Below are 23,852 nucleotides of genomic sequence, written 5' to 3'. Positions count from 1 at the left end.
CCACTAAAACTGCTCCAGGGATCTGCATACTGCTGTCAAGGACCTGAGTATGACATCTGAGGCTGGCACAACACATTTTAATCTGCTGAGCTTCTGGCTTCTCAAATGGGTAAAACAATGTAATAGCTATTGTCTGTGAATTCACTTCACTGGTTTCTGCAATACAGGACCCCCCCCCCCCCCTTTACTTGCAATGGGTCACCTGGAAGAGTGCTATAGGTAGCTCAGACCTCAGGCAACTAAGGACAATTTACTGTTCAAGCTGCCCACGTTTATAACCTCCCAACTCCTCCCAGGTCCTCCAGTCACTCCCCTAGTGACTTACTACCCAGGGCTCACTCTATCATAATGCTGAAACAAACCAAGGGTTACACGTAGCATTAAGGCTGTTATTTGGATAGCCCAGAACTTCGGTTGTGAAGGCAAACATGATGTGAAGGCTAAGAGTTCCTCTTCCATTAGCTTATGTAAAGGATTATTCTTCTGGAAATCTACGCAAACAGCAAGGATAACTGCAAGCTCTTCTGCACACAGGTCAACCATCTGCAACTGATCAGGGTCTGCTAATTTAATTTTATTCAGGATGGTATCATCATTTAAATCAAGATTCTTTGGTAAACTTTCAATATGAGTGGGTGCTGGAGTTAAATCTTCGTGAAAGATTGGGGCATCTTCTTTATGTGAGACAGCTAAAACAAGCGAGCCACATAATTTTCTTCAAACCGTGTCCATTTCCCCAAAACACCTGTTACATCTATCTGCAACTTGATCTTGTCTTTGGCTGAATTGTAATGATGTTTGGCTTCTTTATGATTATAGTAATACAAAAAACATGTATCCACATTCAAGATGAAACTACATTGCTGGAAGTGGGCAGATTTCCTCAGTAAACAACTCTGTTTTTAGAAATTGATCAACACAGGTCTGAGCGAGAGCAAATAGCTCAGGTGATCTCTCCTCCAGTAAATGCTGATAAACATTCACACAGCACCAGGGTAACATCTGAAAAACTGACAGTCTATGCCTTAGGTCTACAAGGATTTTTCTGGCCAACAGCAGAAAGATGGGATTCACAGTCAAAATGTAAACAGATTCATCATTCAGATCCAGCAAACTCAGAACAGCTGTATTCAGTACTTTGAACTCTTGGAATTGAGGCAGAAGAACAGATGGCAAGAAATCCAAAGGCTGCAAGCATACAGGAGGCCCAGACCAATTACTTTGAATAAATAGCTGCAAACTACCAATGCCAAGTAAAAGCACTATTATTTCTCTGTCATCATTAACATTAGTATCATCCAGGTATGCAAGAATATGCCTTTACTCTGCTATGCACAGGCAGGTGCACCAAAAATGTCCTGAACCAGTGGACTTCTTAAAACAGCTTCAAACTTCCCATTGAATAGAAATCACAGTAGGCATTCACTTTCTTGTCCAATCAAAGTCCAAGGACTGATCTCCCTTGTGCAGAGCAAGGGTTTTAACTGCATGGAAAACAACTTGTAACCAGTGTCTGTCTTAATCAACTCACAAAGCTGGTTAGGACCATCTTCCTGGTTCCTTGCACAGTCAGGGTAGGAAAAAGACAAAGTAAAATATTTTCTCATATGGGTACAGTATCCCAAAAAACAGTCACATAAGCTTCCTCTTTGTGTAACTTAAACAGCTAATTATCTTCCATCGTCTTATAATTAATGGAAAATGTCCCAATAGGCAGTGTGTATACAAATTTGCTCTAGCTCCTTCTCTGGTTGAAACGTGTGCATGTAAATTAGACTCAGCTTTCTGTAGATCAGCTCACCTCAGCAGTAACTCTTCTCCCAGAGCTGCTGAGCTTAATAATGCTTTTACAAGTCTTTTGCTCTCACCAAAAGAACTTAGGTAAATGCATGGGGTTCTCTTTTCCTAGAAATCTTTTAGAGCAAGGCTGGTTCCTTCTCTCACACTGGCTTCAACTCTTCCCTTTTTTCCACTCCTCACCTCCCCCTCCTCTGTGATTGGGCTGGTCCACCTTCTTTATACCACAGCAGAGGATGCTACCTTAGAATTTTCCCACCGTCTTCCTTTAAAGGAATACACCTCTGCTTCCTTTCCTTCATTACCTCCTATGAATAGGGATTTCTCTTCTTGGGCTCCAGGGCCACCAACAACCCAAGGGGAAAGGACAGTATAAACAACAGATGATCATCCTAGACCTCTCTTTAAGAGCAATCAATCCTGGGGCAGAGACACTTACAGGCTCCTCACTCTGTTCCCTGTCATAATATTCCTACTAGCTGTCCTAACTTGCCTGGATAGTTATCCAGTTACCGGAGGTGACTGTCAGCAGTGTCCCAGGATTTTGAACCAGCAACAAGAAGAGATGCTGCACGCACAACAAAAGTAAACCTTATGCACAAGGTTTTCCTTGATAAAGCCGATTAGGTGAAACGGGACCCCGTCAGATACATAAAAGGAGTGACAAAACAGATAAGTGCTATATGCTTAAAAAACAATAATATCAATAATATGAAACAATAAAATTGCATTACAAGCAAAAATTAAAAGTATAAAAAATATGGAGGTTTTTAGCCAATGAAGAGTTAGAGCCCTTTGAGTCACAAAAATCAAAAACAGTGACTGGGGTCATTCAGAGGTTTTTCTTCCATAAGTAAAAGCAATTAGATATCACCACAGTCTAGCGACCACGTACATATTTGTGAAGTAATGTTCCTGACAGTATGGTTAAGTCTTTTCTATTTAAAGATATATCCAACAGAACAAGGTTGTGCATAGCAAAAAAAAAAAAAAGTTCAGTTCATGCTCATTTAAAAAAGATTTTTCCAGATTTTTGGGCATTTTTTCATGATCATTTGACCTATTCTTTAGGTATGCACTGTGCACACAATTGATTATATGTATTTTAATTAGTTCATATATGCATGCATGATTTGTGTGCAGTTTAAATTTATACATGCAGAAATTAATGAAATGCACTTTCTTGAATGTACATCCCTAGTACCACATACAAAACAAAGATCAAAATCCAGTGTACCTTTATCTCTTTAAAATGTATTTGCCCAGAAATTATTCATTTTCTATGAGTCTCTACATTGACTCAACAGAAATTAGGAATTCACCTTCAAGTTGAATTGAACCTATCTTAACTGCGATTCAATTACTAGTGTTCCTAATGAAGCCTCATTAGACAAAGTTTCCCTTTTGCCAAACAGTACAAAATTCAGAAAGCAATTCTGCATCTATAATATGAGAGTTGTTAGTCTGTTAATCTATATCATTTCAAATGTGAGTGTAATAGTGGTTCATTGGGAAGGGGGGGTGGGGATCTGTACATAACTATCTTATTATCACACATTTGCAAGCCACTATTAAGATCAATATTATAAACTTCTTTACATTGTCAGGTGTAAAAAAAATGCCTTCCTTTGTACCCAGTTGCAGCAGCAACCCATCAGCTGAGATCTTAGTGACCTTTTCAGTACAGTTGATTAAAGTCACTTGATTTTATCACAGTATGAAAAAGCACAAGTGAAAGATTCCCTTTCAGCTGTACGTTAGAGGCAAATCTCCAACTGACGGGATGCATTGTGGTCTAGGACATGCTCATCTACCGTATATAAATACAGATGCACAACCAGGTCTAAAGAGTAGCCAGATACACATGTAAGTTATTGTAATTTTATTTTTCATATAGGAGCAGTGTTTACACATGACATAGCAGATATAACATGCCTTGCCATCCTGCTATTAGAATAATTAGAATTTCAATGTGCATAATTTTACCAGTCATAAATATTTATTGCTGTCTTTGTATGACAGAACCCTCTTCCACATACTGTACCCAGAACACACATGAAAAAGAGCATTCACAACAAAAAGATGTTTCTCCAAAATGTGGTGCTTATAATTGGTTTTTGGAGAAGCTACCTAAATTACTTGGGTGCTTAAACTCCCCTGAGTCTTTACTATGAAATGGTAATTTTATTCTTAGCTCTCTGAGAGACAGGTATGCAAAGAAGATTTTATTAAACCTTGCACCCTGCAGAAAATATGTAAGAGTAATTTATGAAGCAGAGTAGGATGGCAGTGATTTGCTAGGTGGCTCGAGCTTACTTTGGTTCTGGCTATCTTAGGGGTCCTTTTACTAAGCTGCAGTAAGCACTAGTGTAACCTGAGTTTCACCTGGCTAAACTCTGGTATCAAGCCGCAGAGGAACACTTTCAAGCCATACACACCCAGTTTTCTCCCTTACAGACAATATTGGGTGCTGGACCGGAACAGTAATTTAGGGTCTTTGGGAAATACATATCTGATTTCGAAGTCGACTCACTGTCATCACAGGGATCACGCAAAACTCCAGAGTTCTCAATAATAGCTTGAACTTTTTTCTGTAGCTTCAGTGATAACAACCTCTGCTTCAATGATCTCTTTTAATACAGTCAATAACATAATTGCTCATATAACTCTGGGTCAACTTCACTCATCCGGGGCATTTCTTCCCTTACACCCATCAGGAGTTTACATTTCCTCTACAAGGCTATACACATAAGCACAACCTGCTATGCCTATCCTGCAGCCAGATGGAACTCCAGAGTTGATTCCTCTTCCCAGTAATTCTTATCTGGACCTGTATATAGATGTTTTCCATTTGTGGGTATCACCATGCAGGTAATACCTGGCCGTGGGTAGACTGCATCACACCCTGAGCCCCGTTTATCGGCTGGACTTCCCAATCCGCCCAAAGTTCTGGCTCCTTCACCGGCTGCTACGAAATAGACAGCAACTATCCCTTTGGTTAACCAAACTGGAGTTGGCACTTCAGGATCCCCCTTAATCTTTGCGAGTCACTTGGCAGGAGGCACATAGGCAACCAAAGACACTTTCCCGCTCTAATTGTGTCCTTTCATTTCTTTCCCAAACTCTTCCCAAGCTGTAACTCTACAAATCAGGGGCATTATAATACTGCATTTCACTTCATCTCTCTCCCACCCAGGGACCTCCCATATTTACCATTCTAACCAGGGGTTACACTAGCACTCGATTACTGCAGCTTAAAATGGCTTAATGCGGGTCATGCGACGGCATCCTGAGGTAAGTTCCTAATCTGTACATGCTACCCGCACGCTAAAAAATATATTTGTCTCTTGTTTATTAATTGACGGATAGACCCGACATGGGCCGTGTTTCGGTGCACTGGCGCCTGCCTCAGGGGTCAGCTAATCCTGATCAAAAATTGTAGGTGTTTTTTTTTAGACTGACAGCATTGTCCATGCTGATTACGCTCTCGGAGCAATTGAGACTCTATTCCACATCAAAGGTGCTACACTATGACAGTACCACCTACAATTTTTGATCAGGATTAGCTGACCCCTGAGGCAGGCGCCAGTGCGCCGAAACACGGCCCGTGTCGGGTCTATCTGTCAATTAATAAACAAGAGACTTTTGATCATCTCAATCCTGAAGGCCCAGTGTTGCTTTTTTTGTTTCTGTATTATTTTGTATGCTATTTTACCCTCTCTTTTGTGTCTGTGTAAACATTAGTGCATGGACATTAATGCAAAAAAAAAAAAAAAAAGATCATTTTACTGCCGCAGTAAAATGGCCTTCGCATGCTGGAAAACCCCACATAAGGGCATGCTAAGGCCATTTTAAATCACAGCTTAGTAAGTGCACCCGTTTAGATTTACCTATAATGCTAAAGGGAAAGGGGGAGACAGGATTGCTGTATGTTTCCCAATGATCGCTGTGCTCAATTCAAGGCTGTTTCACTTGGGAGGTCATTAGCTGATTGCCCTACTGAACCTCACCTGTGTGGGCTATGCCTCTTCCAAGATGGCTTCCGCCTCCTCCTCTATGCCAGTATCCAAGATGGCTCCCGCTGTTCCTTCCTGGGGGCTGACTTCTCTGTGTGTCAAGCCTCTGTTTGGATGCAAGATGATTGCTGCAGCTGTGCCTCTGGTGTTGAGGGGCTTTATTAATCACTTAGAGACTACAGCCTTTGCCTTTGCATTTCGTCTAAGGGCCCTGGTATGTGGAGTGCTCTGTTCACTGCTACATTGTTTGCTCTGTGTGAGTTTCTATGTTTGTCTAGTTAGCTTGGGCACAGCTTTGTTTGTTAGCTGGTGTATAGCTATACTAGTTCTCCTGAGTTTGCTTAGTGTATATTTCTTGTGTATGACTGGTTTGCTTGGGCATAGCTTTCCTATTAGCTTGGGTACAGTTTACTAGTCTTATTGTGTTTAGCCTGCTGGTTATCCGTGTGTGTTTCTTTTGCTTCTGGAGCTTCAGCCCTTGTTCAGTCGGTTGCCAGTACTCCTTGATACTGAAGCTCCAGCCTTAGTCTTGTTCCTTGACCTGACCATTGCTTTACACCTGCCTACTGCCGGAACCCGGACATTCCCTGCCTGTCTGCCTTGCCTTCGCTTAGGTGCCTGGGGGCACTCCTGGATCCTCATTCCTGCTGTTCCTGCTTGCAAGTTCCAGTTCCGGGTTTTCCTGTAAGTCCTGCCGGCCGCCCGAACCTGAGGGCTCAACCCTCGGGGAAAGGTGGTTAAGAGTAGGTGAAGCCTAGGTCCAGTGTGTTCCAGTCCAGAGGGTTCCGGTCCCGTGGGTTCCGCTCCAGTGTGTTTCCAGTCCAGCGTGTTTCACTCCTGTATGTTCCAGTCCAGTGGGGCCACTCCTGTGTGTTCCAGTCCAGCGGGCCCCCCTCCAGTGCGCACCCATCCGGTGCGTTCCAGTTCTGTGTATTCCTGTGTAGAACTCCAGTCCGGGGTTCCGATCCAGTCTTGTCTCATCTCTACCTTGAAGGTGATCTTGCCTGCCACTGCCGCTCCACGGTAGTGGCCCAAGGACTCATGAAACCAGTGCTCCCGGGGAAGAAGCCTGACAGTATGCGAAGGTCCTCCAGCATGCGACAATAGGTAACACTCTGCTTACTTGGCTCAGATGTCTCAGCATGCCTCTGGTCTGAATGAGACTGTCTGCCCATGAGAGAATGCTTACTGGATAGAGAACTAAGGGGCCCTTTTTCAAAGGCACGGTAGGGCTACTGCATGCAAATCGGCCAGGCACTAATTTTGGAGTTAGCACCTGGCATTATTGCAAAAAACAGAAATTCAGCGTGCGGGAAAATTACCTGCTAAAAGTAGCGCAGGCCACTTTTTAGTAAAAGGGTCTCTAAAGTAGTGGGCTTGGAAGAGATGATTGGTAGCAAATTCTGCTGGTTAAAGACAATACTGTTATTGAAACAAAATTCTAGTGTTTAGAGAATGTTGCCAAATCAGATTCATCTATGGAATATTTAAGACATACCTGATGGACATTTTGAAAATTCTTGCTGAGTCTTTTCTGCCGTCTTCAGGGTCATCTGTATTTCTCCTTGAAAGTGGGAATTTGCTAGATATTTCTTTTATTTATTTGGACACTGTCATGATTTTACCTCCATTCATTGAGGGTTCTTTAGCGAGTCTACTTGTGCCCTACAGCATTGGTGGTTCTTTCTTTATTTATTTTGGGAACCCAGTAGAGATTGGTTACTGCATCTCTTTTCTAGACACTGGGAGCAAATCTTTATTTGGGTTAAAAGTAAGAGTATTTTCTGATAATTGCACAGAAAACAGAAAAACTATGGAAGAGAGAAGGAAGTAATTCTTGTTATTATGCCCTGAGGTGCTGCAGTTGGGGGTTAAGAGTAATTTATTTGATATACTACCTTTCTTTGGTACAACCAAAGCAGTTTACCTGTTATGTTCAGGTACTTTCTCTGTCTCTAGTGGCCTCATAATCCAAGTTTTCTATCTGTGGTAATGGAGGCTTAAATGACTTGCTCAGGGTCACAAGGAGCTGCAATGGGAAGCAAACCTATTTCCCCAGGTTCTCATCCCTGCTGCACTAACCATTAGGCTACTCCTCCAAGCTGAGACCCTTCTCTTCTTAAAATATCCTTGCTTGTCTATAATAGAATATCAAAATGTTAAGTTTTGGAGCCTTCTCAGTTGATGCTCTTCCTCAGTGACAAACCAGCCCAAAGAGCTGCTGTCATCTGCTACAACTGAGGGTATTGACCCCATAGAAGGAATTCTTTCTTCTACGGTTGTGCAGCTCTTGTACCTGTTCAAGTTCTTATTTCCCTTTGAATAATTTCTTTTTAGTTTATATACTTTTTCATCTTACTCTGTCCCTGCAAGCTTAATCTCCCAAATTCTATAAAAATTGTGCACCCAAAATTTGGGCATGTGCCCAGTTTGTGTGTGTAATTTAATTGAGTAGTGATCCAATTAGCACAAATTAATGAGCAATTATTGATGCTAATTGGATTTAATTCAATTTTACACGTGTACATTTAGGCACAGGATCCACACATAAGTTTTATGCATGAGTCTAAAAAGGGAGCATGGCCCTGGAAGGGTCATGGGCAGATCAGGGGTGTTCCTTTCATTTACATGCAGGGATTCATGCCTAATTTAGGTGCAGGGATTTACACCAAGGTTTCGTTGGTGTAAATGGTTGCACCTAAATATAGTTGTGGTTCTGAGCGCTAAGCACTATTCTATACACTGTGCCTAACTTTGAGCATCGTTTATAGAATAGCGCTGATCGCTATTTTTTTTTTTGAGTGCCGATTGTTTAGGCACCATTTATAGAATTTAATCCAATGTGTGGAATGGGTATATTTTTCTTTTTCTAATTTGTTTTATATTCTAGTGGTGGATTTTTCTATTGTAACTCATTGATTTTCCCTCACAGGATGATTTACCTTGCTATTTGTCTGATTAAAACTAGAAATAAAGAGTAAAAAATATATATATATAGAGAGAGAAAGAAATATGCTAATGGATGGCCTGGTGCTAAAGACTCAGGTTCGATTACCAGGCCTGGGTAGGCTAGGAATGAGGATAATGCAGAGGCAGTGATCAAAGCCCCCGGGGAAAAGGGAAAGGAGGAAATCATAGCCATCATTTAGTGCATGCAGTAGTCGAACCTAAGGTGGCCAATCAGTATTCCAAAGGAAGCCATGCCATGATCTGTGGCCCTCGGGCAAGAACTATCTTTATAATAGCTGGCTAGGGGGGTGATAAAATAAGGGACACCCCTCTCCACCCCTATCCGTGCAGTTGGAAACTTTGATTATCTACAGAAAAGAAATTGATTTTATGTGTGGTATGTGACATATGTGTCTTTAAGACCAAAACTGGTGGTTCCTTGCCCTTCTCTAGGTATATGGTGCACTGCCCTGATGTCAAAACACCTATACTCTAAAAAGACCCTGAAGAAGGCATCATGCTGAAACATGTTGGGCATTAGATATGGTATGATGGCATCAAAGGACTGGCAGCAGACAATTATCTAGCTGTGTGGCAGCACAATTAGATTATTGGCAACACACCACATTTGGACTAGAATAGATTCAGTAAATGGCACTTATTAATCAGTGTGGAAAAAAAATCGGTCCTCAATGCTATTCTGTACTAGGCACTCAAAGATGAGCACCCATAATAGAATGGCAATGAGTGCCAATTTCAGCGCCCCAAATTTGGGTGCCAGGACTTATGCCTGCTGAAACCATATAATATAATTCCTGGTGCCCAATTTGAGTGCACATCCCTGGTATTCTATAACACTACATGCAAATTTTAGGAATGCCCTTGACCCGCCCATGCACCTCCCATGACCACTTCCCCTTTTGGGTTCCATGGGATTTGGGCAAACATTGTTATAGAATAACTTGTAGCAAAATGTGCACACAAATTCAAATTGGTGCCAATTATTTCCAATTAGTATCCAATTATTGGCACTAATAGGCTCATTAGCAAATTTAGTTGGGCGAGTGAGCATCTTGCATTGGTGCCAAAATATTGGAGCCCAATTTTGAGTGCCATATGTAGAGTCCAGGGATTAATGTATTGATGCAATTGTTGTGATTAAAAACTGCTTTTATGGATTTTGTATTTATAATTTAAGATTGGGTACCCCTTCTTTCTAGTTATATTTAGTTTGGATAGTGGATTCCTGTCCAAAAACAGAAATGCATCAGAAAGAACTCACCTATGAATCTGCACACAGGTATTCCTGGGAGCACAGTTTAAGTGGAATGAAGGTGGAGTTGCAATGTATTATATGCAATCTTTAATTATAACCCTGATTATATGCAAACTTTAATTGATCTTTCCCTTAGCAACACTCTCCCTGGTTCAAGAGATTATCTAACCCTCCACTATCCCAGTTGCAAAAATGTGATCTATGAGTCAATGTACAGGTCAGGATTCTCTTCTGTACCAAATGGTAGAATTCCCTCCCGAAATTTATCAGTTAGGAACCTAATTATTTGATATTCTGGAAATACCTTAAAGCCTCTCTGTTTAAGCAATTTCTCACAGATTATCATAATTAATTTAACCCCCTAATTGTACAATTATTCAATTTCTCAGTTCCATTCTAATTGTTATTATACATGGATGACTATAAATGGTTACCTTTCTGTGTCTAGCATTCGTTTCCATATTAAGTAAGTACATAAGTAATGCCATACTGGGAAAAGACCAAAGGTCCATCGAGCCCAGCATCCTGTCCCTGACAGTGGCCAATCCAGGTCAAGGGCACCTGGCAAGCTACCCAAACGTACAAACATTTTATACATGTTATTCCCAAAATTGTGGATTTTTCCCAAGTCCATTTAGTAGCGGTCTATGGACTTGTCCTTTAGGAAACCGTCCAACCGCTTTTTAAACTCTCTCTCCTCTCATGCCATCCTCGATCCACTTCAATCCGGTTTTCGCCCTCTGCACTCAACAGAAACGGCACTCTCTAAAGTTTGCAATGACCTGCTCCTGGCCAAATCTAGAGGTCACTACTCCATCCTCATCCTCCTCGATCTTTCCGCCGCGTTTGACACTGTCAATCATGATTTACTTCTTGCCACGCTGTCCTCTTTTGGGTTCCAAGGCCCTGTCCTCTCCTGGTTCTCCTCTTATCTCTCCCACCGCACCTTCAGGGTACACTCCCATGGATCTTCCTCCACTCCCATCCCACTATCTGTTGGAGTTCCCCAGGGATCTGTCCTTGGACCCCTTCTCTTCTCAATCTACACCTCTTCCCTGGGCTCGCTGATCTCGTCTCATGGTTTTCAGTATCATCTTTATGCTGATGACACCCAGCTATACCTCTCCACACCTGACATCACCGCGGAGACCCAGGCCAAGGTATCGGCCTGTTTATCCGACATTGCGGCATGGATGTCCAACCGCCACCTGTCCAAGACCGAGATCCTCGTCTTTCCTCCTAAACCCACTTCTCCTCTTCCTCCACTCTCTATCTCAGTTGATAACACCCTCATCCTCCCCGTCCCATCTGCCCGCAACCTCTGAGTCATCTTCGACTCCTCCCTCTCCTTCTCTGCGCATATCCAACAGACTGCCAAGACCTGTCGCTTCTTCCTCTTCAACATCAGCAAAATTCGCCCTTTCCTCTCTGAGCACACCACCAGAACTCTCGTCCACGCTCTCATTACCTCTCGCCTTGATTACTGCAACTTACTCCTCACCGGCCTCCCACTCAGCCATCTATCCCCCCTTCAATCCGTTCAGAACGCTGCTGCACGTCTTATATTCCGCCAAAACCGATATACTCATATCACCCCTCTCCTCAAATCACTTCATTGGCTTCCGATCAGATATCGCATACAATTCAAGCTCCTCCTCCTTACCTACAAATGCACTCAGTCTGCGGCTCCTCACTACCTCTCCACCCTCATCTCCCCTATGTTCCCGCCCGTAACCTCCGCTCACAGGACAAAGCCCTTCTCTCAGTACCCTTCTCCACCACTGCCAACTCCAGGCTCCGCTCATTCTGCCTTGCCTCACCCTATGCCTGGAACAATCTTTCTTTACCCATACGCCATGCCCCCTCCCTACCCATCTTCAAATCTCTGCTTAAAACTCACCTCTTCAATGCTGCCTTCGGCGCCTAACCATTCGAGAAATATAGAATGCCCCAATCTATCCACCCTATCAGATTAACTGTTCACTCATCCTCTAGATTGTACACTTGTCTGTAGATTGTTCTCTTGTCTTTTAGATTGTAAGCTCTTTGAGCAGGGACTGTCCTTCTATGTTTAAATTGTACAGCGCTGCGTAACCCTAGTAGCGCTTTAGAAATGTTAGTTAGTTAGTTAGTTAGTTTAAACTCTGACAAGCTAACCGCCTTCACTACGTTCTTCGGCAACGAATTCCAGAGTTTAATTATGTATTGGGTGAAGAAATATTTTCTCCTATTTGTTTCAAATTTACTACACTGTAGTTTCATCGCATGCCCCCTAGTCCTAGTATTTTTGGAAAGCGTGAACAGACACTTCACATCCACCTGTTCCACTCCACTCATTATTTTATATACCTCTATCATGTCTCCCCTCAGCCGTCTCTTCTCCAAGATGAAAAGCCCTAGCCTCCTTAGTCTTTCTTCATAGGGAAGTCGTCCCATCCCCGCTATCATATTTGTCGCCCTTCGCTGCACCTTTTCCAGTTCTACTATATCTTTCTTGAGATGTGGCGACCAGAATTGAACACAATACTCAAGGTGTGGTTGCACCATAGAGCAATACAACGGCATTATCCTCACACCTGTTCTCCATACCTTTCCTAATAATACCCAACATTCTATTCGCTTTCCTAGCTGCAGCAGCACACTGAGCAGAATGTTTCAGTGTATTAACGAAGATGACGACCCCCAGATCCCTTTCTTGGTCCGTAACTCCTAACGTGGAACCTTGCATGACGTAGCTATAATTCGAGTTCTTTTTTCCCACATGCATCACCTTGCACTTGTTCACATTAAACGTCATCTACCATTTAGCCGCCCAGTCTCCCAGTCTCGTAAGGTCCTTCTGTAATTTTTCAATCCTCTCGCAAGTTAACGACTTTGAATAACTTTGTGTCATCAACAAATTTAATTACCTCGCTGCTTACTCCCATCTCTAAATCATTTATAAATATATTAAAAAGCAGCGGTCCTAGCACTGACCCCTGAGGAACCCCACTAACTACCCTTCTCCATTGTGAATACTGCCCATTTAACCCCACTCTCTGTTTCCTATCCTTCAACCAGTTTTTAATCCATAATAGGACATTTCCTCCTATCCCATGACCCTCCAATTTCCTCTGTAGCCTTTCATGAGGTACCTTATCAAACGCCTTTTGAAAATCCAGATACACAATATCAACCGGCTCCCCTTTGTCCACATGTTTGAAGGAGTAAATTGGTCAGGCAAGATTTCCCCACACTAAAGCCGTGCTGACTTGGTCACAGTAATCCATTTCGTTGGATGTGCTCTGTAATTTTGTTTTTAATAATAGCCTGTACCATTTTCCCTGGCACCGACGTCAGACTCACCGGTCTATAATTTCCCGGATCTCCCCTGGAACCTTTTTTAAAAATCGGCGTTACATTGGCCACCCTCCAATCTTCCGGTACCACACCCGATTTTAAGGATAAATTGCATATCACTAACAGTAGCTCCGCAAGCTCATTTTTCAGTTCTATCAGTACTCTAGGATGTATACTATCTTTCCAGGAGATTTGCTACTCTTCAGTTTGCTGAACTGCCCCATTACGTCCTCCAGGTTTACAGTGAATTCAGTAAGTTTCTCTGACTCGTCCACATGAAATACCATTTCCGACACCGGTATCCCACCCAAATCTTCCTCATTTTATTTTGTTATTGCTACTCAGTATATACTATCCCGCATCACTTTTTGTACTGTTAATCACAATAAGTTGTTAACCACATTGAACATGATATATTGGGATACAAATGAAATAAATAAATAAATGTGTTTATTTTATAAACTGCGAGGGTAAGTGCACACATTTACACCTTTCTCAGAGCAGCTGTAAATTTGTTCATGGGCATTTTTGCACTGCTGGATCTAGTTCTGAGGACCTCTTTTATAAAAGCATATAGGCACCCTTGTCACCATTGTGATACTGGATTAAATTGGTTCCTGGTTATATCACTTATATAGACATCCTGCTATAAATTACTCAGTGAAGGTCAGTACAGAAAAGCAAACACATATCATTTTGCAATCTGAACAGAAACTGATCTATAAATTTCTCTCTGTGTGGGCACCTTTTGTTTTTTTTAGGGGGTTACATGTATAATGATGGCCTCTGATATATTATTGTTTACACTCTTTGGGACCCTTTTACTAAGGCGACTAGGCGCCTCCACACATCTAACACACATCAAATTGGCACTACCAATAGAACATGGCATTGGAATGTGATTTTCATTCTCCTATTTTTATTTTTATCTTTAGGTGGATTGTCTGTCTTATATACTTGTAAATTTGTCCCTGAAGCAGGCCCTAGATGCCGAAATATGTTGTGCATATGGACTATTATATAAAGAGTTTTGGACGTATTTATTCCACTTTTATTAAGGTTGCTTTTAATTGATTAATGATTTTAGAAAGAGCTACTGGCTCAGTATATGCTGTTCTGTGTTTTTGATATTATTGGTTTGCAGCACTTGGACCTTTTATTTTTCTTGGCTTACAATATGTCAACACAATACATTTCACCAACTCTTAGTGCCACTCTAAGATGTTATCAACCTACTCGCTCTCTGAGATCATCTCAGAAATAGCTACTTGATGTGTCTTCATTTCATCGGGTTTATTTAGAAGAATGCAGATCATCTGTTTTCTACATCAAAGGTCCGAAATTATGCAATGATTTGCCCATTGAACTTCGTTCAATACAAAATATGGACCAGTTAAAAAAAGCATTGAAAAACTCATTTTTTTTCTTCAGGCTTTTGGTTCCTCTGATGTATAAATTAATTTAATACCATGTAAATGTTAATCTGCTGTATGTTTGAATTGTAGAGATTTTTGTATAGTTTGTGGTGTAAAGAAATAATTTTTATTGCTTTGTTTTTTTAAATATTTTGTATGTGATATGCTCCCTGCTTAAACCTTTAAAGATATAGCGGGTTATAAATAAAGTTTTATTATTATTAATAATACATATTGGGTGACTTCTATATATGACACCAAAACAAACTGGCATTGAAAAAAGCGCTATTCTATAAACACACCTCTGGGCAACTTTTTCAGACTTTACCTTTCCTAATTCAATTGATTTTGCAGTTTTTAATTTGTTTTTCCATCAATGTGATGTTTACTTTCATTTTGTTTTCCATTTGCACATTTGTGATGCAAATGGTATGAGTGCTTCCTACTGTTAGTATTACTGTGTTTTAAAAGCAATTTAAATATTTATTCTTGTGTGTGTTATGCTGCCCTGATTTAGGGCCCCTTTTACCAAGCTGTGGGAAAAGGGGGCCTGCGCTGGCATTAGCACGTGTTTTTCTAGCACGCCAAGACCCCTTATACCACAGTGGGTAAAAGGGAAGTCGCTCTTTTACCCACTGTGGTATAAGGGGGCCTCGGCAGGAAATGGCTGTGCAGCAAATATAGCACTAGGGGTGGAAAGTACCGCCGGGCTGATGCGGTAGCCCAGCAGTAGTTCCTGTTTAGCAAGCGGTAAGCTCGCTTACCACCATGTAGTAAAAGGGGCCCTTAGAGATCTGTACTATATAATCTTTTCAATTGTATATTTAGCAGACTGGTTAGATAGACGTTTTCCTGAGACCTGTGCTATTAGGTTCTGTCAATTTGGAATAGAGATTTATTTACCTAATCAGCTTCTTCTTTTTTTACTACACACACACAACAGTAATTTTTTTTTTATAGTTGCTCCGTTGCAGAGGTTGGTACTAGGTGATCAGTTGTATCGTAGCATCCCTGTACTAGATGGTCATTTCAATTGAAGCAGTTTTTTAATTGTTCGATACTGGTTTTTGTACAGACCCTACTGTGTTTTAATTTATTTTATATTCTCTTGTAGTTTATGTCAGGGGGGTGGATATCCCTACATGTAAAACCTTATGTATTCTAGGTGACTGCCTAGGTAAAGTCTTTGTTATATATATTTTGGGGTAGTCCATATTTATTTATTTATTATTCAGTCTTTTGAAATTAATGGTTTTTTTCATTATGCAGATGATGTTTTATTATTTGACACCATGGATCCCAAAAACATCAGTCTTGTCAAGATCCAATCTTGCTTAGACTCTACTGTCAACTGGCTAACCAGTAATCATTTAGGGGCCCTTTTTTCTATGCTGTGGTAAAAGGGTCCCAGCGCTAGCGGCGGTGGACGTTTTTGCTGCACGCCCGGGCCCGTTTTACCAAAGTGGATGAAAATAACCAAAAATGAAATGGCTGTGCGATACGTTTGTACTTGCTGTGTGGCTATTTTAGGGGGGATGACTTACCATCACCCATTGAGGTGGCGGTAAGGGCTCCTGGGAAGCCTCCAGCAGAAATATTTTTCAACATTTCCACTGGCAGCGGAAATGGTGCGTGCTGGTGGTGGAACTACCACCGGCACCTGCATTGGGCAGGCAGTAGTTCCGGGTTGCCACACGGCAGGCCCGTTGTCATGTGGCAACCCTATAGAAGGGCCCCTTAGTTTTGAACACTGCAAAAATGGTAGCCATTTGGCTGACAAATAAGCAGTCTATTTGTGGTATAGTGCCATGCTTAAATAATAAACCCATCTCTTTGGTGTCCCAGATTAAGTATCTAGGGATCATAATTGACTAACATCTTATATTGAAGCACAGATCAATACTACCTTTTTTCTCCCCTCAGACAATTTCGCAGTCTTCATTTTTATCTTGCTATTCCTTCTGGGAAGAGTCTACTTTACATGTTGATAGTTTTAAGCTAGACTATTTTAATATAGTCTATGCAGGTCTACCGAATTACACTGTGGACCAAATTCTATAACTTTCTTTACAACATCCGTAAAATCCGCCCCTTTCTTTCCGAGCACTGTACCAAAACCCTCATCCACACCCTTGTCACCTCTCGTTTAGACTACTGCAATCTGCTTCTTGCTGGCCTCCCACTTAGTCACCTCTCCCCTCTCCAGTCGGTTCAAAACTCTGCTGCCCGTCTCGTCTTCCTCCAGGGTCGCTTTACTCATACTACCCCTCTCCTCAAGTCGCTTCACTGGCTCCCTATCCGTTTTCGCATCCTGTTCAAACTTCTTCTACTAACCTATAAATGTACTCACTCTGCTGCTCCCCAGTATCTCTCCACACTCGTCCTTCCCTACACCCCTTCCCGTGCACTCCGCTCCATGGATAAATCCTTCTTATCTGTTTCCTTCTCCACTACTGCCAACTCCAGACTTCGCGCCTTCTGTCTCACTGCACCCTACGCCTGGAATAAACTTCCTGAGCCCCTACATCTTGCCCCATCCTTGGCCACCTTTAAATCTAGACTGAAAGCCCACCTCTTTAACATTGCTTTTGACTCGTAACCACTCGCCTCCACCTACCCTCCTCTCTTCCTTCCCGTACACATTAATTGATTTGATTTGCTTACTTTATTTTTTGTCTATTAGATTGTAAGCTCTTTGAGCAGGGACTGTCTTTCTTCTATGTTTGTGCAGCGCTGCGTACGCCTTGTAGCGCAATAGAAATGCTAAATAGTAGTAGTAGTAGTAGCACCAAAAGGTAACATTCTAAGTGCTATTCTATAAACCTTGCTAAAAGTTAGATGCCATTTATAATAATATGCTTACCAGATTCTAGATATGGTGACTAAAGTTGTGTGCACAAATCAGTGCACGTGCCAATTTGCATGTGCAACTTAGGGCCCCTTTTACCAAGCAAAAGGAGGCCAGCGCAGCTGGTAAAAGGGAAGTCTGACGACATGGCAATTTGCTGGAATACTTATGTTTTTATGTTCCTCTAATATTTTTACTATCCTTTTAAACTTTTAATCTGCAATGCAGTTACTATTTCTCTCCCGTAATATATAGATTGTGTGCAGTGCCTCTGTCATTTTAAGTACTGTAAACCACATTACTGTGTATACACAAAGTGTATATAAAATTAAATAAACCATAAACCATATTTCTGACTCTATGGTCCATACACCCTTAATTTTATCAGGAACATTTTGTTTTAGTGGTCCAGGTGACTATTTTGTCTATTTTTGTCTGCCCAACTTGACATTTCGTCCTTTAGATTGTAAGCTCCTTTGAGCAGGGACTGGCCTTCTTTGTTAAACTGTACAGCGCTGCGTAACCCTAATAGCACTCTAGAAATGTTAAGTAGTAGTAGTAGTACCTTGGACTACTGCAATGTAGCATATTTTGCTGTTCCTCAAAAATGAATGTCTAGATTACTTCAAAGCACGGCTGCTAAACTGATTTATCATTGTTCTAGATTTGATAGTTACCTCATTGCTGCATCTCAGCATTTAGCGCCAGCTGATTTGTAGCGTGAGCTAAAAATGCTAGCGCTGCTTTGTAAGAGACCCCACAGTTAAGAAATAGGCCCAATGAGAATAATGGGGCTTGCATTATTTAATGCGCATTAAGTGCCCTGTTAGTACTTGTACACTAGTGTTTTTATCACGCTCTAAAATTTGTGTGCACTAAATGCTAGAGATTCCTATATATTCCTATGAACATCTCTAGCATTAACGCATGCTAATTTTTAGCATGCACTAAAAATGCTAGCGCACCTATAGCACAGCTTAGTAAACAGGGCCTTAAATTGCTTTAACATATATTAGTAAATAGAGCCCTTAGCTTCAGGCTGAAAATCAGTATCTCCACATAAAGCAATAAAGAATAAAGCACAGATTTGGGGGCCTTTTTACTAAGCCGCATAGGCGCCTATGCGTGCTCAATGTGCACCATTTTGGAACTACTGCCAGGCTACCACATGGCCTGGGCAGTAATTTCATTTTTTACGCACGTCCAGTACCTCAGGGCGCTAACCGGGTTGTAATCGTCAGTGTATGCACGCTGATGATTACCACCTGGTTAATGTGTGAGACCTTACTGCTAAGTCAGTGGGTGGCAGTAAGGTCTCAGGCCCAAAATGGACGTGCACCGATTTTTATTTTGCCGCACTTCAATTTTCAACCAAAAAAAAAAGGCCTTTTTTGCAGGTGCGCTGAAAAATGGACCTGCGCATATCCAATACATGCATCTACATCAGTGCAGGCCATTTTTCAGTGTACCTTAGTAAAAGGACCCCTTGATTTGGCAACCATATAGATTTACTTTCTCCAGAACTCCCTACCTTCTATTGGTGTGTGGAGGCTTTTTAATGGAGCATTCATTGTTGTAACTATGTTATTCCATTTTATTTCTGGTCTTCTGTGTCCTCTTTTTCCTTCAACCTTTCCTAGCATGATTGCCTTTTCCAGACAAAGATACCCTCATGAAAATTGTGAAACCTTGAAGGGAAGAAAGCTTGCCCGCCTTAATTATGGGAGCATATAGAAGAAGAGTTGGAAATGGGGTGAGATGGGGTTATGTGGAGGGGCATAATCTAACGGAAATGCCTATCTCCATGGGCGTTTATCTCCAAGAATGGGTCCGTGAAAGGGCGGGCCGAACCAAATTTTCGAAAAAATGGACGTTTGTTTTTTTTAGCGATAATGGAAACTAAAAACGCCCAGCTCAAAAACGTCCTAATCCGAGCCATTTGGTCGTGGGAGGGGCCACGATTCGTAGTACACTGGCCCCCCTGATATGCCAGGACACCAACTGGGCACCCTAGGTCAGTGCGGTGGACTTCAGAAAAAGCTCCCACATGCATAGCTCCCTTACCATGGGTGCTGAGCTCCCAACCCCCCTCCCCCAAAACCCACTACCCACAAATGTACAACACTACCATAGCTCTTAGGGGTGAAGGGGGCACCTACATGTGGGTACAGTGAGTTTTGGAGGCCTCCCATTTACCAGCACAAGTGTTACAGGTGGGGGGGGGGGATGGGCCTGAGGCCACCTGACCCAGGGAAAGGCTGTGACAGGATCGAACACATTCTGTTGTCATGGAGGTGGGTACGGCATTTGAGGCTGGCATAGAGGTTGGAAAAAAAGTTTGTAAAGTGGGTTTTTTTTGGTGGGAGGGGGTTAGTGACCACTGGGGGAGTCCAGGGAGGTCATCCCCGATTCCCTCCAGTGGTCATCTGGGCAGTTGGAGCACTTTTTTGGGACTTGTTCGTGAAAAAAAAGGGTCCAAAAAAAGTGACCCAAAATCGCCGTAAAAACACCTTTTTTTTCGATTATCAGCTAAAGACGCCCATCTCTCCTCGGCTGATAACCACGCCCCAGTTCCGCCTCCACCACGCCTCTGACACGCCCACATCAACTTTATTCGTTTCCGCAACGGAGTGTAGTTGGAAACGCCCAAAATCGGCTTTCGATTATACCAATTTGGGTGCCTTTGCGAGACAAACGTCTATCTCCCGATTTAGGTTGCACTATAGGCGTTTTTCTCTTTCGAAAATAAGCTGGATATTATACTAAGTTCCAAGCAGATTCTCACCCATTACTTCCCTCACCCGTAACTGTCTTGTTTGTCTGTATTACTTAGATTGTAAGCTCTTTTGAGCACGGACTGTCTCTTTGTGTCAGGTGTTCAGCGTTGCGTGCGTCTGGTAGCGCTATACAAATGCTAATAATAATAATTCAAAATAGCTAAAGAGCAGATTAAAACAGCCAAAAGTACATTGGAAATCCAAAAATATTTAGCCAGAGCCAAGGAGCTCAAATTGTCCTCTCTGGAAGCAAATGAGCTCTGATGAACTAGAAATCCCAAGGTAGTTGCCGTTTAAATTCAACAGCCAGACACTTTGCCAAAAGAGCACAAACTGTCAGAATGCTCTAGAAACAAGGTTTAATAAACTATGCCAAAGAACAAATTAAAGAGATAAAAAGCACTTTAAAAATCCCCAAATACTTAGTCACAGCTAATGAGCCCAGACAAAGAGAACTTCCTGTAGTGTCATTGCTTAAAGAGATTGGGGTAATGTGTGCAGATAGATTGTTTTAGAATTCACAGAGCAATAAGCTGTATAGGAGGGAACAAAAGCTACAGAGAAAATTTTTAAAAAGCTAGTGGTTGGTTAATGATTGTGCTTCATATATAGTGAGAAACAAGTGTCTCCAACCCTGTGAAGATTTTAGCCTTAGGGATCCACTTTCTTATACCCTGGGGAAGATGAAATGGCTTTCACTCTTATCTTGCTGCAGCATGTTCCCTTTTGATTCATGTCACCCCAAATAAACCAAAGCATGTAGAGACTACTTTGTCCCTGATAAATATAAAAATGATGTTTAAATTTTCCAGACATCAATCATTAAGGGCAGTTAGGGGCCCTTTTACTAAGCCATGGCAAAAAGTGGCTTGTGGCAGTGCAAGCGCGTCTTTTGAGCGTGCACCGGGCCAGTTTTTGCCACATCCTGGAAAAAGGGCCTCTTTTTCAGGGGATGGAAAATGGACATGCAACAACAAAAAAAAAAAAACACAGCACACATCCATTTTCGGCCTGAGACCTTACCGCCATCTATTGATTTAGCGGTAAGGTCTCACATACTATCCTGGCGGGGATAGAGTCAATGAAAAACTGCGTGCAAACCTCAACATTTATTAACTCTAAACTCCTCTTCTACTGTCATTCAACAACCAGAAACATTTCCCTCTGCAACTTAGCCAGGTACCCACCCCCTTGGGCTGGATCCTTTACCACCCACAACCTCAGAACCCTCCCCTCAGTAACTCTGGAGAGTTCTCTCATGATCTTTAGTAATCCCCATTATAATGGGGATTACATTTATTATAGTTTTTTTTACAAAACCATATCTTTTGAATTTGCTTTTATTCAACATTATTAAGTTTTGTGGCAAGTAATTGAAAGTCACGTGAGAAATACAACCAAGAAGATGTTCCATTCAATGTGGAAACTAAAAAGAGTAAGACCTTTCTTCCCAAGGATTATTTTCTGCAACTTGGTACAGTCAATAGTGCTTAGTCACTTTGACTACTGCAACACACTATACGCTGGCTGTCAAGAACAAATAATCAAGAAACTTCAAACCGCCCAGAACACCGCAGCCAGACTCATATTCGGAAAAACAAAATATGAAAGCACTAAACCCTTAAGGGAAAAGCTACATTGGCTTCCACTTAAAGAACGTATTGCGTTCAAGATATGTTCCCTAGTCCATAAAATCATTCATGGAGATGCCCCAGCCTACATGTCAAACCTGATAGACTTGCCACCCAGGAATGCTAAAAGATCATCCCGCACATTCCCTAATCTTCACTTCCCCAGTTGCAAAGGCCTAAAATATAAACTAACTCATGCGTCAAACTTTTCTTACCTGAGTACTCAGTTATGGAACGCGCTGCCACGCAACTTGAAAACTATATATGAACTAACCAACTTTTGCAAATCTCTGAAGACCCACCTCTTCAATAAGGCATACCACAAAGACCAACAAGTGTAAATGTAACACATCTCCACCTTACCTATAATCGGATCTGTTCTTTTTCATACATTTGCTTGTTTAATTCTTTATTATATGATGCATGACCTTTTCGCAATACTAACTGTTTATTTTCCAATCCATTATCCACCAAGAACGATACATTGTAAGACAGTTTAACTTTCTTTTATGTCATGCTCGATTCCTATGTAACACTAACTGTCTATTCACTGTTCTATTAACCACCAAGAACGATACATTGGAAGCAACATTGAGCCTGCAAAAAGGTGGGAAAATGTGGGATACAAATACAATCAATAAATAAAAAATAATTAATATGAGTGTAGAACAACTGCTATTTCTTTGAGTTGTTGTTACCTCCGCATTTTTGCTTAGTCCTTCATTATATATGTAGGAAATTTAGGGGAATAGTTACCAATGTGCATTAAGGGAATAACATACAATATTTACCACTAATAGAGGTAAGTATATAACATGCATCTATATTTAAGATTGCCAGAACTCATTTGAAAATAAATATTTTTTAAAAAGTGCTTATAGGGCACGTAATCTGTAAAGGAAAGAATACTAGTATAACAGGTAAAATTTATACCTATAATTTATGCATGAACACTTAGCCGCAGAGCTGCTTTAAGTGCTCATGCCTAAATATCATAGACACACATATAGGGCCAGGATCTATAAATGGCACCCAAAAAACGGGCACTGGAAAATATCGGTATGCACCTTTTATAGAATCATGGTCAGTGCCGATTCCCACACCATAACCTTGGGCACCAGACTTACTCCTGCTGAAACCTGGTGTAAATGCTGGCGCCCAAATAGGATACGCCAACTCATTATTCAGTAACAATGTGCACAACATTTTGGTTTGCCCCTGACATACCCAAGCCTCTCCCGTGGCCATGCCCCCTTTTGAGATATGAACTATGGGATGTATGAGATGTGCGTGCAAACCCTAATTGGAGCCAATTAATGTCAATAATTGGTTGCTAGCACCCAATTATTGATAGTTAAGAGCTTATTAGCCAATTAATTTGTGCACGCACCATGTAGAATCCAGGGGTTAACTATAACACCAGTGAATGCATAATTCTATAGCCATGTGACCTTGATTTTTTTAATGGCCATGTGACCTTGATTTTTTAAAAACTTTTTAATGCTTATATTTTATTTATTTAAAAAGGAGAAAGAGACCTCAGAGACCATTAGGAACACCTAGGGTACAACCAGCCTAAGATTGAACTGGTATCAGATTTCTTTCATTGGTCTCAGAAAACTCCGAGTTCCTGAAGAAGCCAAGATGGGTGAAACAGTGGCCCTCATTGTTAAGTGCTGGTTTCTTTGGTGTTTAAAATCACCATTTTGAATACTTTTGAATTTTGAGAATGAATGTTGATGCACAATAGTAGCACTTGAAAATATATAAAAATAGAAAAGAGGTGTTTTCTGAGACCGATAAA

General features: G+C 41.5%; 1 pseudogene; it reads right to left on the bottom strand.

The window, feature by feature from the left end:
* Window positions 1-324: 324 nt before the first annotated feature.
* On the bottom strand, window positions 325-1,403 carry LOC115469143 (annotated as a pseudogene).
* Between the last annotated feature and the right edge of the window lie 22,449 nt (window positions 1,404-23,852).

The sequence above is a fragment of the Microcaecilia unicolor genome, chromosome 1 (assembly GCF_901765095.1).
Source record: "Microcaecilia unicolor chromosome 1, aMicUni1.1, whole genome shotgun sequence".
NCBI classification, from domain to species: domain Eukaryota; kingdom Metazoa; phylum Chordata; class Amphibia; order Gymnophiona; family Siphonopidae; genus Microcaecilia; species Microcaecilia unicolor.
Note: the sequence above shows the minus strand (reverse complement) of the source record. Positions and strands in the feature narration are given on the sequence as shown.